The sequence below is a fragment of the Etheostoma cragini genome, chromosome 3, assembly GCF_013103735.1.
Source record: "Etheostoma cragini isolate CJK2018 chromosome 3, CSU_Ecrag_1.0, whole genome shotgun sequence".
NCBI classification, from domain to species: Eukaryota; Metazoa; Chordata; class Actinopteri; order Perciformes; family Percidae; genus Etheostoma; species Etheostoma cragini.
Window position 1 is genome coordinate 23,169,098 of NC_048409.1, and position 15,035 is coordinate 23,184,132.

Consider the following 15,035-nt stretch of genomic DNA (forward strand, 5'->3'; position numbering starts at 1 on the left):
TGGAAAATGGCTGCAATGAAACAAAGAGTGAAAAATTTAAAGGGGTCTGAATACTTTCCGTACCCACTGTAAATCCTCCCACCAAGGACAACTACACCCTAGCCTACACCCTAGCCTGGACATTGCTAAAAATGTTAAACCTAAAACATCTCACAACATAATGTGCAGCCCTTTGTTCAGTGGACAGCTAATAAATAAGGCTGCAATAAGAAAAAGAAAAGACTAAATAAATGAAAACTATTTACTGTTTTCTTTTCTGATTTGTCTGAATTTGGGACTGCAATGGTTAAGAAGAGTTCAACTTTGCATTTGAAAAACCAATCACTAGCTAACTTTATTCTGCGTGAAGGAAAAGGAAAAGCGGTGTGCGTAAAAAATTGCTAGACTTATTACAGTAAAAAAAAAAAAATAAGGAAAAGAAAGGAGCATAGACAGTTCTATACAGTTGAGTGCTTCATGCCTGCACCCCATTCTCAAATAAACACACTGATCCCCTCTCTACTGCTAAGAAAAGCATGACAAATTTGCATGGAGCACCAGTACACCTAGTTGCAAATTTGTCACGTGAGTCTACAAAAATTGTCAAAAAATTGCAAGTTAATACAGCGTGGAGACAAGAAACAGCATAATCCCTTCACATATTTCTCCTACTTCAGCAGCCAATTAGCAGCATATTTAACAGTGGGACTGGCCGTGCTCAAAATTGACTTGACACACACTGCATGTAGGCCACAGGATGGTTCTGAAGACATGGAGCTAAACGGAAAGACATGTTAGCAGATCAAAAGGGCCATGTCACGTCAGAAGCTAATTTAGCTCGATGTGTCATTATTGAGCTTTATGGCCTCATCTACCCTTGAGGCAATGAGTCATTAGCTACAGCCAAACAGGGTGTGCATGAACTTGGATGAAAGGGGTTGCTGTAATCAATCACTTGACTAAGCTCTAAAACACTTAACAAAATTTGGAAAAAGAAAGGGGCCAAAAAAAGACACTGGCGTGAAAGGTGTCTGATCCGTTTTAATATTGCTTTCATCTAACTTTTTCATTTCCCAAACAAATACAGGCATTTGCTACTTTTGGAACATGTTTTACTTTGTATGCACAGCTTGAACAGACTACGTGACCTACATAACCTTAAACTATTAATTATTCTTGTCCGTGTAGTGTAGGGATTGACCAATTATTCAGACGTTTTTCCTCCGTTTGTCAATCTACTCCATTTTCCCTCACCACCATGGATCGCCCGCGCGCCTCACACTGAAAATGACTCACTCAGGTTAGCAAAAGTGGTCAGGGGTGTAAAAAAAATAAATAAAATAAAAATAAAAATTGGGGAGAAGGATATGGTGGACCCCCAGCCTTGTAGGGGTTCCGTGGACAGGCCCACCCAGAAGAAAATGTTGGACAATTTAAAAGTTGCATCAATCTGTTGCCCTTTAAAATAAGCAAAATTGAGAGGCTAGATTTATTTAGAAAGCTGAGACCTAACAATGTCACGGATTGTTCTCAATCATTGTCTGGAAAGAGCAGGTGATGTCAATCTTAAGGTTTTAAATGCCCAGACTCATCGGACCTTGCTCCAACAATCAGCAGGTTTCTTTTGGAGATACCTGACAGGTTGTATGGTGAAAATAAATTTACATACTTTGCTTGTCTCAAGTTGAACAGATAAAGCTATATTTTATTCTAACTCACCTACCTCCCATTTGACAAATGTTCCACATTTAATGTTCCTGGCCTTTGAGAGGAACAAGTCTAACTCCCTCTTGTAGTTAAATTCCTCTGAATTCGACTTAGTGACGGAGACCGTTAGGCAGGCAGCCAGAGCGCAGTGAGGGATATTGGGACATAAAAGTTGCATCAAATTGGCCATGTTTGTTCACACAGCGGCCCCATGTTTGTTCACACAGCGGCCCCATTGAAAATTAAACCTTGGTCTGATTCAGGACCACACATGGATGTGGCCTGAATCGGATTTGAAAAAGATCAGTGCCGGGATAGATTGCAGTGTTCACACAATTCTTTTCTTTTTTAATATAATTTAGATTTAGGCCACTTTTGCCTGCAGTCTGAACGCAGCCTACTGGTTTGATGACCAACTGACTGGCTGTAAGCGTGGGGCTAAACAAAAAGGAGCAAACAAATATCACGATATTTTTGACCAAATACATCAATATTGATACCGCAACTATATTTAGTTAACTATTGGTGCTTCAACAAAATATTTAGACAATGAGTTTTGATAAAGAAAGTAACATTACTTGGTGTGTGAAGCATAATGCTCTCATTTCAATATAGAACTATTTAAATGTTCTGTGTCAAAGTACTACAAAGAAGCAAGAACAAAAGTAGGCTACATTTGACAAATCCCAATGGCAACTCTAAATCACTTCAAGTTAATTGATGTTTTTATTACCTCCCCCCCCACCACACACAAAGCATACTGCTGTTGAGGTCAGACATTCTCGCATAATCTTCTGCTATGTTGAGTACATTTAGTGAAAAACTGAGTTTTCATTCAGAGGAGTTAGTAGCTCAATTAGCACATTATGCAGAGTGTACCAGTATAGAAACATGTGGGTGGAAGCTTCCTCCAGGAGGAGCGCTTTACACCATATCCTTCTCAGATAAACAACCCTAGTAACTTGTGAGGTATGTCTCTCTCTCTTCACTTCGGTCCGTGGGGAGGAACATCCTTAATCTCCCTGATGAGCTGGGTGAGAATCCAATCTTCTCCCGCATCACTCACCCAGCAGCGAGAGGCAGCACTAGCTGGCATGTGACGTAACCTATTCTGTAGAATCTTGCACGCCATGCCTAATGGAGGAAAACGATGACTATATACTTTAAGCGGGTATGCCTGTATGGTTCTGAATAGTCCGAGCTATCAATACTGACAGTCGGAAGCCAGTGGCAACATGCTACAACTAGAGAATTGCTGGTGATGGGCAATTATAGTTTATCACAGTCTTATCAAAGATATGTTCCATTCAAAGAAAGCCCCCAAAATGTCCTGTCTGATACTGGCTGGCATTCACAACTGAGGCTGATGGGAAATGTACTTTGCATGCAGTCCCTGTTTTTCAAATCAACAAAAGCAATACTATGGAGAATTTACCACTGGTACCAAAGTGCAGCAGCGGCTCGAAGAACAATTATTCTCAACCAGTGACACTCATCCAAAATCAATTAAAAATGGCCTTTAAGAGCAACTATACATCCGTGGCAATGATTTAAAAGAGCATTTCAATTTAGTGTGAGCCACTCATGTGATTAGATTCTATTACACAGTGAAAACACAAGGGCACCGCTGGCCTTTTAAAATGACCCGCTGTCCTGTAAAGCCTAGGCGTGGCATTGCTCCGCACCGGATTGCACTTATGGGATTTCACAACGTTAACATTCTACTGAGTCAGCATCAGGCACACTGGCTACAGTGACCCTATGAAGCAGCCTTATCTCTGTGCGTGTGTGAGTGAGTGAGTGAGTGAGTGAGTGAGAGAAGTACATAGTGTGGTAGGGGTGGATAATTATCAGACATGCTTTGACTGTAGTGGAATCCACTAGAGATGACTAAGCTACCTTGTACAGTAGATCCACTGACAGACAGCATAGAATATGTATATTTGGAGGAAAACATCTCTTGACATGATGCAGCAGATATCCATGAACATAGCAGCTGGAAATAGTGGAATGGTCATGCTGAAGAGATTTGGTTGACTGCTTAGTTAATGGACAGAAAGTTATTTTATTTTAACTAAGCAAAAGAAGACAAGCTGTATGCTATCTTAATTAGGTTCCATCCTTTTAGCAAGTTCAGATTCTGTGATGAAAAAGTACATTTTTCCTAGTGCTAAAAACTTAAGTGTCGTCAATAATGAATCTCACGTCCAGAGCAAAAGAAGTAGAACATACAGAAATCTCATTTTTGGACTCAACGTTTCTTTTATCGTTTATCCCATATTTCTGTGCTTAGATACTTTGAAGTTTTGGGCATATGTCTTTTTTACATGAGGCTACTGTTAACCTGACAGTCCACATTCAGCTGGACACCACCCATCCTTGCACTCCCCTTCAACAAACACCAGACCCTTAAGTTTGACTTGGGGTTTGGCGTAGGCTCTACGCAGAGCTTTCACCGTAGCCTACGCAAGTAGCCTGAAGTTTATATTCATACGTTGGTGTGTGCGTCAATCTCTTTAAGAGAATAGCAGGGACAGTGTGTGTGGGGAGTGACGGTGATTAGCTTCGGAGCGAGTACCCACTCTAGAGCCACAGAGAAACAAAGTGTCTCCCCTGTGCTTTCTGACCACGGTGGGAAATCTGTAGCAGGAAAAGTTGTATTAACCCTCTCCTTAATTTCATGTTGTTTACGGAGAAGGAGAACCAGGAAATGAGTCGGGGGAAATGTAATGTTACCAAGCCACGGCCGAGCGGTGTGCGTTACCGCAACTTGTAGTTACATTTTTCAAGAGGTGCGCGTGAGGCTTTGGCGTGGGGTCCAGTGTAGATGCATGTCTCCACGTATCTATGCTACGAACGTAGCCAAGGTGTGGATTTTATGAAGGAGTATAACTCTTGCTTAATACTGCCACTTAGGCAATTGGTCAGTAAGATAGTATACTCACGGATTCAGCAAGTCTGCCTGGCTGGTTGAGGGTGGAGCATGGCCATGTCATCTTTTATAGCAAAGACGTGATAAGTCTGTAAATTGATGTAAAGCTGCATTTTATTCATGGTGTGCAAATTGTGTTCTAGTGTAATGCACACCTAACAGCTTACTAACAGCTAACTTATCCTCTCTGGTAGACAAGGGCTGCTAAAATAATCTTTTAAGATGCTTAAACCTCATGTTTTTAGCTAACTACAGGCACTTTGCCTTTAAGGAGAGAATGGGATGGCTGTTAGTAAGGTTAGCAGTAACTTTATAAGCAAGCTAATGTAATATAGGCCTAGCTTTCGGATTTATCCACATTCCACTATAACGCAAACTGCATACTGTCAAAATGCTTTAGCTTAAATTACAAAAATATAGTTTGTCCAATACTGACACGTGGATATTTGACTTGGTAACAAAATACTAGCAGCACACGCTACGTGTTAGGTCAATGTCTTCCCATTCTTCATGCGGATTCCTCACGTCCAAACTTTTGTCTTCATAAAAGCTCAGTTTTTCAGGTGAACAGATTATAAAGCCTAAAAACTAGCAGATTTTAGGCATTTTTATGTTGATTGCTAGCAGACAGAATTGATTAGGAGGGAGGCATCTTCACACAAAACATGTCAATGGAGCGGAGAGTTGTTTTCCCCACCGGTGGGGGCGGGACTTGGCAGGATGAGGTAGGCCATTGTAGGATATGACTGGCCAGTGTTCAGATGTGAGACAAACCAGTGGGCCAATCACATGATCTCTCTCCTCTCTGTGGGCTGGTCCACCAAGGATGTGAATGGCCGAAATTTGGAAGAATGTGATTAGCTAGTTATGAAGACCGCAATTAATTGAACATGAAATATTTAATTGAATGTTTGCTTCAACATTTGATTAAAAAAATATTTTTTCTTTCCATCAGTCTATCAACTTTATCTTCACAAGATAAATGTTGGAATAATGTTAAGTATCACAAATGGTTTACAGCAATGTGCAATTTGCATACGATCTTTCATTTTTTTTTTGATTACCCTAACATGACAGTAGAAGGTGCAACATATAGGTTAAAAAAAATTAAAATATTCGCTAATCAAATCGCAATATCTGGCAGGACAATCGCAATTAGATTATTTACCCCAAAATTGTTCACCCTAGTTCACATGAAAGAAAAACAAGTAGGCCAATCATATGATCTCTCCTCTCTATTGGCCAATCAAAAAAACTGTTTGACCAGTGTGCAGCACATTCTGCCCACATAGACAGTAGTACTCCCAGTACTCCCAATGGCCAATCCATGACTGCCTGTTACATCAATTCAATAGAGATTTAAATTAGGAGAACTACTCAGTAAGCCTGTATGCAAGACATTTCTACTTCAATGATATTGAGTGCTTGGGTTGCTATAATTAAGCAGCAGAAATGGAAAAAGAAACAGGTTTCCACCTTTACAAACCACCTTTGTTGGATACAAAATTGCAATGGAGGTTGTATATAACACCCTGTATGAGCCCAACTGATACATGGTGTTAGATATAAAAGTATATAACGCTACATCAGCCAATGGTCTTTTTTTAACATTAAAGAAATAGTCTTATATCATAGCACCGCCAAGACGATTGGGACTGGTTTACAGAAATGCGAATAATCCAGAACACGTTTTCTCCCATCCCAGGATGCTGTGTGGACTTGCCAGACCCTCCACCGCGGCACTGTGGAGGAAGGTCTGGCAACACGAGACCAGGCCAACAGTGACCCATGCCCTTTTATTTGCCTTCTGGTAGACTCTGGAATTAACCAGTAGAACTACTGTGGACCTGGGCCCGTTCTAAGATTCCTTGGTTTATACCACCCTCCCATTACAGGGAGGTCAACTGATGTCCCGGTGGTCATAAGGTTGAACCCCAGATGGCAGGACATAAGAGTGCAGGGGTCAATAGTTCCTCTATGGGATTATGGCTTTCAACACTATAAGTAAGATAATTAGCCTCCAAACAATTTGTCATGCTGACTATGATATAGAGTTGTTCTGGAGACTTTTACATGTTAGATTATGTTGGGTTTTATTTACAACTGAAAACGAGACCAACAAGCACAACAGTGGGCCTATAGCTAGCACATCAGCCAGCTATGTTCTCCATCTCACCATCTGCTGTGGTCCACCCACACAAATCTCTCATTTAAACACTATCTGGACAGTGGTCTGCCAATGCACAGGAGGGCAAGGCAGATGGTGTGGTTACAGGCAAAGCGTTTTAGATAGCAGGCACACTTCAAATCAAATGGCCCCTGTCTGAAGTGAAATACTCTACTTTATATTGCTCCTGGGACAATAGGGTGGCTTCTTTGCTCACTTGGGAGGATATAAGCATTTGCTTAATCAAGGCAAAGTTCAGAGAAAAAGAAACCGCCCGTGCTTAGTTTAACTCCACAATATTACAAGTTCAAATGCTGGCAACAGAATTATGCCTCTGTTTTTCACTTCGCACACACAAGATATAATATTTCGGGGGGCAACAGTAATTTTATGCATGAATAAGGCATAAGATACTTTTCCTTAAAAAGAAGCTAGCGTTGCCTTATTTGAACCGTGCCCTGTTGAATGGAAAAAAACAGCGAGCAAAAATCTCCATTCAAAGTCTGGCTGTTGGTATATACACATTATCTATAGCTAACCTACTAGTTGTAAACTATTAAAGACACAAATGGCTAGATTTAATGTGTCACTGGTCTTCTTTCAGTGCATGAATGACTTCCGAACAAGCCATTCGGATGAATATTTGAGACTTTTTTATTGACTCGTCATAGGCATACCTATTGCACCAGTACCGACAGCAACGTTAACGTAACGTTAGGTGTAACGCGTGGCAAAACATTCAAAAAGTTTATTTGTTTTATATGAATACAACTAGCTATCAGTTTCATACCGAAATGATGTACAGACAACTACTATCTAATATTTAACGTTAAAACGTTAGTTCCTTTTGGTGGGTTTGCTTGGCAAGGAGAAATGAAGCACTACATCAACAAAATATATGTACAACAGAGTCTGGAAAAAGCTTTTCTAGTGTGCGAAGGGAATGTAGCAGTTATCAGTACTATCGTTGCCTCAGGGAAAAAGACTAGGCGAAAGTTTGAAACAGTACTTTTCTGCTTTTCACCATGTAACTTAAAGACAACACAACAGTAACGATTCTTTGTAGTTTTACGGAAGAAGAAAAGAAAAAAACTTACCGTCGTACCAACCAGCGTAGGCTATCCAAGGTTAGAGGGTTTCGAGAAAGGCGACCCGAAAACCTCTCACGACGCCAAGTTTCCTCTATCCTGAGCAAACCCAACCAGTCAGACTTACGACGCAGAGTGACATATAACAGTGGGGCGAAGTGTTTAAAGTAAAGCAAAACCAGCTCCCACGAAGTAGAGATTTGTCCACGTTGACGAAGTGAAAGGACGTTTTACATGCGACGGGCGGCTTTCTTTGTTCCTGCAGCGGTGCAGCCTGTTCCGTGGATATTATCACCGTTCGTGTGTCTCTGACAGCCGCTGATTGGCTGGAGAGTCGGGATCAAGAAAAGGTGACTCGTATCAAGTTAGCCAGCATAACAACACGTTTTCCGATTACGTCCATAAAGAAACATTTTGTAAACACACGCATTATTTTTGGGATCAAATATGCAGACGTGCCGCTGCCTCACAATGTATTTAACGAATTCACACAGCGCGTTGTTGTGTTAATTTCACTCTAAAATCAGGTTCATCTCATGCTTTTATTTTGTATGTAAACTTCCTGTTAAATTTGAGCTTTTATGAAACTTGACGCAGGGTGGAGGCGGCCCCTTCATTCCTTACATAGTTTTATTCTGAGCATTATCACGATCTGTCTGCAGCCGTTTGTTGTGTATTTTATTGCGGTTGTAGCGTAAGGTTAGGTCTGTTAAAATTGAACTAAAAACAAGTACATCAGGCTAGGCTAGTTTGATTCTACTCACTGATTCATGTTTATGAACGTGTATGAAAAATAAAAAGTACCCTAACCATAAAAATAGAAAGAACATTCATACTTGACCATGTCAATTGATGTGCATACTTTTATCTTCACTTTAGACTATAATAGCCTACATGTTCATTGGAAGAGTACTTTTAAACTGTTAATTGGGATCTATCTATCTATCTATCTATCTATCTATCTATCTATCTATCTATCTATCTAGCTATCTAGCTATCTAGCTATCTATCTATCTATCTCTCTATCTATCTATCTATCTATCTATCTATCAGTCACTATCTGTGTGTGTGTGTGTGTGTGTGTGTGTGTGTGTGTGTGTGTGTGTGTGTGTGTGTGTGTGTGTACAGTGGATTTGGTGTTGTGTAAGACCAAGCTTTGTGCACGTTGTACATATTGTTTGTGAATGAGGCTTTGGGAGTCCATAGCTTGCACTGAATCCTCCCCAAGTCCTCCGAAAGACACTTTGCATCAGATGTTTTCATTCCATTAGACTGTCGTTATGTGGTCTGCTTCACTAACCCTTGCATCTACTCTTCTCATTCCCTCTCTCTTTCTCCCTCCATTTCCATGGCTGTCTGCCTCTATCCGGTCCTCATGTGTCTTGTCTTCATTCTGTGGGTCTCTCTCTCTCTCTCTCCCCCGGGCTGCTTGTGGAGCCGGTCATAATTGCATGGTGAACTGACAGTCAAACAATGTCACAGAGCACCATGAGAATTACTGCTTGTTAGGAAATAAAGAGGAGGAGTTTGTCTCAACTTGGCTGAACTTCCCTTTACTTTGCCCTGCATATGTAGGTGATTTGTTTATGTGTGTGTGTGTGTGTCACAGAGGTAGGTCCATGAATTCACCTGAGCCCTTGTTCTTCCGACAGCCATCCACAGTGGGTGGAGGGTTCAAACAAAGCCAACGTTAAATGTGTTTTGCGGATGCATTTGAATTAAAATGTTAGTCCAATATCACCAGACTGACTCAGAAATGTTCACACTTTCTGTGTCTGGTTGTGATAAAGACTGCATTATGTGGAGAGAATGTACCATTTCTCCTCTTATTTCTTAACTGTAGGACCACAATGCCTTCAAGACTAAAATGACAATTTCATCAGCATCAGCAGTACTCCTAAGATCAATATGTTGGCGTGGTCACTGTTTGCATGCTGACGTTAACAAGCCCAAAGCACTGCTGTGCCTGTGTGATGCATTCGTGGAAGATGGGCAGGTCGCATTTTGGAACCCCGGCTGCTCTTGAATCCCACTTACCGACTGGTTCACCCTCAGCCATGCAGCAGACAGACAGCCATCGAGCATAGACTGCTCTGACTCAGTCTGTAGTTCATGTGTTCAGCCACTCAGTGACTCCCCTGCAGGAAACTGCCTCTATACACAACAGAGAGCCACCAATTACTGGTCGAGGTTAGAATGAAGCAGGGAAGAGACAATGTGGACATACATAGTCTCCCAGGGTGTGGAAGGACAGAGGTTTCACACAGAAAAAGGATGACAAGGGGTTCTTTGGTTAGGTTACTAACTGTTGCCTAGAAAGAACCATGACTTAAAGTTCCCTTTGTGAGAGATAAAAGATGTATATATGTATATATGTCGACAAATGTTTTTTTTCCGACTAATTATTCACAAAAGTTCTTTAATTGCTACAAAGATTACTTCTCAGTTCTGTGTTCTATTGCAATGAAGGAAGTGTTTTGAAGCAAGACTATTTAGTTTTTGAAAGAAAAAAACAAATGCATTGTTCCTCTTTTAGATGAAAAGTCAATGTCATAAGCAATAAATCACACTCTTGCTCAATTCGACACACTCAGGGGTGTTGTTGGCCCAGCTTTACTTGGTCTGGTATGACCACTAATGTTACCAAACGTATACATAAATATTGCTGTGTAATTACATTATGAAGTCAGCTCACTGACTTTATGACTCTTCTCCCTTCAGTGCTCATACAGTAGCTTTTAGCATTTAGAAATATCCCTTTATTGTCATCTATGGCTCAAATGTGGTTTTATTTGATGGGATCGAGGAGCTGTTTGGCCCAAATCACATTTGAGTGGATACAATTTTGTTTATTTGTTTAAGGGATAAGGATGACAACTTGAAAAATCTATTTATATCCATTTAATGTGTCCCTTGTTATTACACTTAAAAAATAAAAAGATTGGGTTATGAACTAGAGTGTAGCCATAGACGGTTAAAGAAATGGACTTGCATGGAGAGCAGTGAAGTCTATTAGAAGCACTTTCCAGTGATGGCTGAGCGTTACTGCGCCGCCTCCAACTGAGCTTGACGACGTAGATCTTCTGATAGCTGTGCCAAGAGAAATCTCAAACATTACAAATCTTGCAGAGACGGCGAGCATATGTATATTTGAGGAGATAACATAGGCACAGGCACATTTTTGCTAACTAAAATACAAGTGTATGACATTAACATTAGTAATTAAACTAAAACAACTAAAGTAAGTCAAAACTGCCTGAAAGCTTTTCCTGTACTTTACATTAATTATGCAATAGAAAGTCGCATGCTTATGACACAATAGTTGGCCTATTTCTACAAAAACATCTGCTACGGAGCCATAAAGTGAGATACAAGGTAATCAAACTTTTAATACATTGTTGTGTTTCTTTACAAATAAACAATGGATAAATAGAGTCTTTAAACACTTCAGATTTTAAAGATTTAAAGTTATTCACTGTCTTTTATTTGGCGCCAAAATGAATGGCAGTCAATGGAATGCTAACGGCGGGCGATGGCTTGTTAGCAACAAAATGGCTCCGTAGGAGGTACACTTTGATTGAGGACCCCCTTGAGTGCATCTCCGGTAGCATACTTCTGTCCTCATCGATCTAAGCCCGATGCAGGAAATGTAAACAAAGCACTGAGTTGGTGTTACATAAATGTATACCCCCTGAATTTGCCCATGTAAAGGGTCGATGCGTTGTCAAGTACAGCCTGCACTATACGTGCACTAAAACGAATTTGAAGCACCTTGTCAACAGGCCAAACCCAAACATGATTTCTAAATATTTGTCTGAATTCGGCCTGGCTCGTCGGGACTTGGTTATTAACTTGGGTGTTAACTTTGAAAGACGTGGGGAGGTTAGAAGATGCCACTAAATTGCATTACCATAAATGTAGCATTCAGTCTTTTTGGAGCTTGAACCATCTGGATATCTCTGTGCCACTGCTGCTTCAGTTTGGACCACTTTTAGTTTTTTTTTATCTGTCTCTGTTGTGTCCCAATGAGAGTGCAATGCTTGATAGTAGGAGTGCTCCTTTAAAAACGGATGCATGCTGCCTTCCTCTGCAGGACCTCAGAAATGAGAAATCACTTCAGTGGAAGTGGAAATTGGAATGTGTGTACCAAGCAATAGGCAACAGAAAAGAGGCCAAAAGCAAGAAAATGAGACGCTTGATATATAATGTAAAAAGAGGAAAAAATGACTTTAATCTTTAGGCATAACTCAAATAAAAATATGTGACCAGATATCTTTTTTCAGGATTAAGCCAGTGAACAGAAAACACCCAACACAGAGCCAGAAGCCTGCCGTAGGGAATGAAAAACAGCTAATTTCTGTCTCTTTCTCTGCTTTCCTTTCCCTTCCATTCCAGTTCAGAGGTAAACAAGGTGCCAGGCATAACACGCTACTGGCTCCATGCTATTTCACAGTGTGTCCCTAATAGTCATTTTAAGAGCAAGGCTCGACCAACAACCCGCTGCACTTTGTATTATTCCAAGAACACTGGCGTTGCTGGCAGATTGTGGAGCATGTTTTGGGAACACACTCCTCCCTTTTAGTCTGACAAAATAAAAATGTGTGGTGTCTGACTCAGGCTGGTCCTTCTGGAGCTAATGTGATGTCATGCTGTTGTTCAAGCCAGGACATGAGCTATGAATTAGGTAAGTGTGTGTTTTCAGCTGAGGATATGCCATCGTGAATCTGGCATCCTTTGTCATTCATTCTCTATTTTGCAATCAGTTTATGTTCTGCTTTAGTTGGCAGAATGCACACATAGCTGCCTGCCTCACTTCATGTAACAACTGTGTCTGAGGAGCAGAATGGCTCTTGTTTTCCTCACGCTCACATCTTTTGGCGTGAGGAATGAGGCAGCAGCAGGCTGTCATCTGTCAGTATCTGCTCCACTGAGCTGATGGTGTGCCAGAGGAAGTCATAGGCTGGAACCTAACAAGTCAACACTCCCCCCTGGCGGTTGGAAAGCTACTAACATGCAGAAGCTGCACATCTTATTGTTTAAAGCAGGAATCTTCCGCATGGGGTCCGGAGGACCAACAGGTCCTCAGAGTCAAGGCAGGGTCCCCCACAAATTAGTCTTTATTTGTGAAGTTGGTTAAAAAATGTAAAACAGGACCCTGACATATTAGCAAAATTTAAATCCCCACTAAGTAAGGTCGTCACCATGTGTGTGACATGTAAGTTATGGTTCTAATAGTTGATAATGGTTCTGTAATATAATATATTTTATGTAATGTTTTTGCTTGTTATGTTTAATTTATTGGGCAATAAAGACAGATTTTTGTTAACAACATATTTTTCTGAACATCAATGACATTCAAAACGGTGATAACTGAAACAGATATACAACACACTGTACGTGTGCATACACATATGTATTGTTAACAGATAAGAACATCTGCCTCTGCAGGACCAAAGTGAACATAAAATAACTATAAAATATATACATATATAAATGCATGTGACACTGTTGTCAAACCCCAGGGAATTGACATAGACAGAGACGGCATCTTGGAAGTCTGGGATCAATACTGTATGGTTATGTAACCAAGTGGTGTCCCATTTCATAGGGGTATGTTTTTGATCCTAGCCCTTAGCCCTTGGTTTCGAGGACCAAGGGGTAGGGGTAAGATTGAGTAATGGGATTCAGCCTAAGATCTGCCACAAACAGATAGTTAATACTAAGGATTCACTATATGTATTTTTTAACAGTAAAACATGTTTTTTTTATTTTTTTATTATGACAATTATTAGGCTATTTTACTAGCCTATTATTCTATGCAAACAAAGGTACATTATAAAGGTTTTAGGCAGCACCAGGTTATTGTAGGTGCAGTTAAATATGCAGCTTCATTTTCCACAATTTGTGTGATGGGGTCCCTGATCCGTGGCTCTGTCAATTGAAGGGTCCTTAAAAGAATACTAAGTAACACAGTTGGATGTTCTTAGTAAGAGGTCATGAGACTTAATTATACTTGCACTTTCCATTTTATTGGCTTTTTGTTTTACAAAAACAGGTATGAGAATGCATAGGCCGAGCCACACTCACACACTGTGGGCTCATCGATGACAACATGGAAAAAACAAAACAAATGGGCATCAGGAAAAGGCAACAATTTAAAAAGATAAAAACAACACTGTTTGCAGCTATTGTGAGTACATACATACATACTCGTACAGTCTCTCACACACAAGACACGACCGAATGACATATGAGTCATTTAAGCAAGCACACGCTAAACACATACACACACATTAACTGGCACACGATGCAAACATGTGGGTGAAAAAGAAGAACCATGGGATGCAGGGAATAATGCATCATATGACAGACACAAGTGAAAGAGATGCACATAACGATACGGTTACATCCAACTCACACTATGTGCATGGACTGTCTATCGATCCTGTTATAAAATCCATGGTCGCCAGCACCAATCACTATTAGCAGCACCCATGGACTCCCGTCTCACTACAACAATAGCGTGCGTTGATGGTACTGAATGTATGCCTTAATACATCTCTGATAAGATTTGCACAATGAGGGTAATCTAATGCTTCCTTCATGTGTGCAGTAACACTGAGAAGTGTTCACATTGAGGATCACATCAATAATTCCAATGAGAAAGAAGAAAAGCATCTGTCGCTGTTTCTGCTATCTCACATACAATGGCGCCCCATGAGAAAGCCGGCTTTATTTTGCCAAAGCCGCCCTTCCATTCCACCGGAGCCGGCCACGCTCACCGCTGCACACCAGCACTGTGACCCATTAAGCAGTGAAGCGTTTGGAAAGGTTTTCAAAGTGAGATTAAATACACTGCAGTGCAGGAAGAACTGCAGCAGCTCCTGCTGGTATAAATGAGTTAGCATTGGGGGCTAAACAATGTCCTTTAGGTTTGCCACTTGTGGTGAAAATGCACAACAACAGGCTAGGTTCTCGCGTTATGTGATTACAGAGGAAAAGTTAAATCTGTGGTTAATAAGATAAATGAGGTGAAAGCAAAAACACTGTTTTTGGCTAAAGAACTTTTTGACTTAAAAAATGTATCCAAGCAGAGAGCAAGTACCTTTCCATTCCATTACAAGGACATCCTACATTTCATACAGCAAAACACAGACAAACA

General features: G+C 40.7%; 1 protein-coding gene and 2 long non-coding RNA genes across 3 annotated transcripts in view; 1 reads left to right on the top strand and 2 right to left on the bottom strand.

The window, feature by feature from the left end:
- Positions 1–8,202, bottom strand: part of LOC117939861 (SPRY domain-containing SOCS box protein 4-like) — a 38,180-nt gene extending 29,978 nt beyond the window's left edge. The window contains exon 1 of the mRNA XM_034865287.1: positions 7,883–8,202. The gene's annotated coding sequence lies outside the window, so the exon portion shown is untranslated. The remainder of the gene's footprint in view (positions 1–7,882) is intronic.
- On the top strand, positions 988–5,036 carry LOC117939914. The gene is made up of 4 exons (XR_004655675.1): positions 988–999; positions 2,252–2,254; positions 2,443–2,451; positions 4,954–5,036. It is a non-coding gene; the product is annotated as an uncharacterized LOC117939914 (long non-coding RNA).
- A 5,678-nt stretch (positions 8,203–13,880) lies between the features above and the next one.
- Positions 13,881–15,035, bottom strand: part of LOC117939945 — a 28,403-nt gene continuing 27,248 nt past the window's right edge. The window contains exon 3 of the long non-coding RNA XR_004655683.1: positions 13,881–14,563. This is a non-coding gene — a long non-coding RNA (uncharacterized LOC117939945). The remainder of the gene's footprint in view (positions 14,564–15,035) is intronic.